The sequence below is a fragment of the Alligator sinensis genome, unplaced genomic scaffold (assembly GCF_000455745.1).
Source record: "Alligator sinensis unplaced genomic scaffold, ASM45574v1 scaffold1039_1, whole genome shotgun sequence".
NCBI classification, from domain to species: domain Eukaryota; kingdom Metazoa; phylum Chordata; order Crocodylia; family Alligatoridae; genus Alligator; species Alligator sinensis.
Genome location: NW_005843127.1, coordinates 283,596 through 286,453, shown reverse-complemented (window position 1 = coordinate 286,453; position 2,858 = coordinate 283,596). Strand labels below are relative to the sequence as shown.

General features: G+C 46.9%; 1 pseudogene; it reads right to left on the bottom strand.

Annotated features, from left to right (window-relative positions):
- Positions 1 to 1,255: 1,255 nt before the first annotated feature.
- Positions 1,256 to 2,858, bottom strand: part of LOC102379083 — a 5,847-nt pseudogene continuing 4,244 nt past the window's right edge.

Here is a 2,858-nt window from a genome sequence, read left to right as displayed (position 1 = left end):
TCTCTAACCATTCTGTTCAACAGCCTTCAATCATGTATGAATTTCTCTAGTCTCTTTTTGAACCAGGTAATTTTATCTGCCTCCATCACCTCCTGTGCTAATTCATTCCCAGTTAAGTCCATGTTGCACATAAAAGTATTTTGTCTTGTTAATTTTAAACCTGTTGCCTACTAATTTTGGCAGGTGTCCCTTACTTCTAATGTTCTGGGACTTGGTGACCAACAGTTCCCTCTTCACTTCATCTATACCTCTCATGATTTTATAGGCCTCTACCATAGCCCACCCCCCCAGCCCCTCACCCTTCTGCTTTCCAAACTGAAACCTTCTGATTCTGAGATTCTCCCCTGCCACTACTCAGAATAGTGCTGGAAGCACCAGACCATGTCCTATGCAAGCCTGAGAGTACTCCACCCCTTCTGTTGAAACTAATGCTCTATGAGAAAAAGGATGCAGAAGTCATATGACTAGAAGACCATGCAACAGTGAGCCTGATTCTGTAGCCCCAGGAGGAGGTCTGTGGGATGGGACAAGAGGAGTCCTCGTTCTATTCGACATGTTGTTTATTTATTTTGCATTCAATGGTCATTGGACAAAATGAATGCATGTCAAAGTGAAGACAGTAGATGTGCTTCTTGCAGACCCTGCTTTGAGATCCAGGACTCTTGCAACCCTTTCCTTTTTGTAAGCCAGCTGTAACTGGAGCACAGGGGACATTTCTCAGCTCTCCCTACTTCTCATTCAGGTGGTCAGGACACATTGCAGAGCCATGGCAGATGTGGGCTCAGATCCTCCTGAGACTGAGGTGAGGCCTCATTATAACAAAAATGCTCTCCTTACTGCTTTTGGGCAACATGTCAGGAAGAAAGCAAAGGGTCACATAAGTTCAACCTATCGCACAGGATAGCTGGCCACCAATAGGATATAAAAATAGCACATCTCCAAGGCTGACGTAGAATTCCATCCCTGTGGTGAGAGGCCCAGTGTGAGGCATGCCACATATGGACATCACGAGGAGAACAGGCTGTGGCTGATGCTGTCTTCCTTTACTGGGGGCACAACATTTGTTTTCAGATGAAAACCAACCCTTTGGGTAATCTCCTAATTTTATGTGATGTGTCACAGGACAGAAAAGAGGCCTGAAGGATTGAAGGGATTAAAAAGAAATGGAATATTTTGGGGATAGAAGTGGAAGGAAGGGAAATGCTCTAGGAGGCATGGGGAACAGAGGGTTGCATGTCCAGGGACTAGCCCCAGCCTATAAGGCCTGGGTGGCTGGCTTTCTCCAAAGCAGTCTCCTCAGGGCCCCATGTACCTCCTTGTTCCTCAGTGTGTAGATCAGGGGGTTCAGCATTGGGGTGACCATGGTGTAGAACAGGGAGACAATCTTGCCCTGACCCTTGCGGGGAGACTGCAGGTACATGTAGATGGCCGGGCCATAGAAGATTGACACCACAGCCAGGTGGGAGGTGCAGGTGCTGAAGGCTTTGCGCCTGGCCTCAGCTGAGCGGATCTTCAACACAGCAGCGCCAATGTAGCCGTAGGAGATCAGGATGATGCTCACAGGCACCACCAGGACAAACACACTGACAGAAAATAGCTCAGCCTCATTGAAAGATGTGTCAACACAGGCCAACTGGAGCAGGGCAGGCATCTTACAGAAGAGGTGATCAATATGGTTCTGGCCACACCATGGCAACTGCATAGTTAGCACTGTGTGCGCCTGTGAAACAACCACACCACTGAGCAGGAACTGGAAGCCATGAGCAGGCAGAGGCGACGGCTCATAATTGTCACATAGCTCAGGGGCTGGCAGACAGCAGCGTAGCGATCAAAGGCCATGACTGCCAGCAGGAGGCACTCTGTGGACCCCAGGCCAAGGGAGATGTAGAGCAGGGCCACACAGCCACCCCAGGAGATGGACTTGCGTGTACTGAGGATGTTCACCAGATGTGCTAATTGGTAGATTAGTACCTGGACACCCTCTTAGTAAAGAGCCTCTCTCACTCCCAAGACCAGCTGGCACTAATACAGAGCATGACTATTTGGTGATCCAGTCCTTGCCCTTTTCATGTCCTTGTGACAAAGTACTTAGTAGGATTCCCAGAGTCACTGGAAACTGGTAGAGCCACACAGTGAGCACCTCTTCTTTGGCCTCAAATGTGCAACCTCTGCCTGTCAACCATGTGCTTTAGCACTCACACCACCCCAGCCCCAGGTGATCCAGTGATCTACTTTCATTCTAGTAGAAACGTTTGGATTTTCCTAGCCTAGAAATAAAGCAAAGAAAAAAAAAGAATCACAGCCTTATTCCACATTACTATATTAGTAAGTATTTCTGTTGGAGGATACTTATTTTTCAGAGGCCAGTTAGACTATAGGAAACTGAATTAAAAATGGACTAAGGTGATGGGTTATCTATAATCCATGGCTACAGTTGTTCCTCAGCAGATGTGGATATTGGCTATGGGGAAATTAGAAATTATAGAGGCCAAACAGGGAGAATGGAGCTGCAGCTGGTATGTATGAGAAGTAAAGATCTACAAAAGCTAGTGAAACAAAATAGCGCTTGAAGTATATTTAAATTCTGTGTGAAAGTACACCACCTCTCTTGCCAAGGTTTTTAGGGATGTAGTGTTCCTATGGGATATACTGAGAAATGGGAGTAGAGAGCAAACGGTTGTGGCCCTGCCAGTTTTGATCAGACCAGCAAAGCAGGGAGCATGCAGGTTAAAGAATGTGGACCATAGTTTGGGTCTATACAATTACATTAATTCATAGATTCATAGAGTCATAGATGTTAGGGTTGGAAGGGACCTCAATAGATCATCGAGTCTGACCCCCTGCATAAGCAGGAAAGA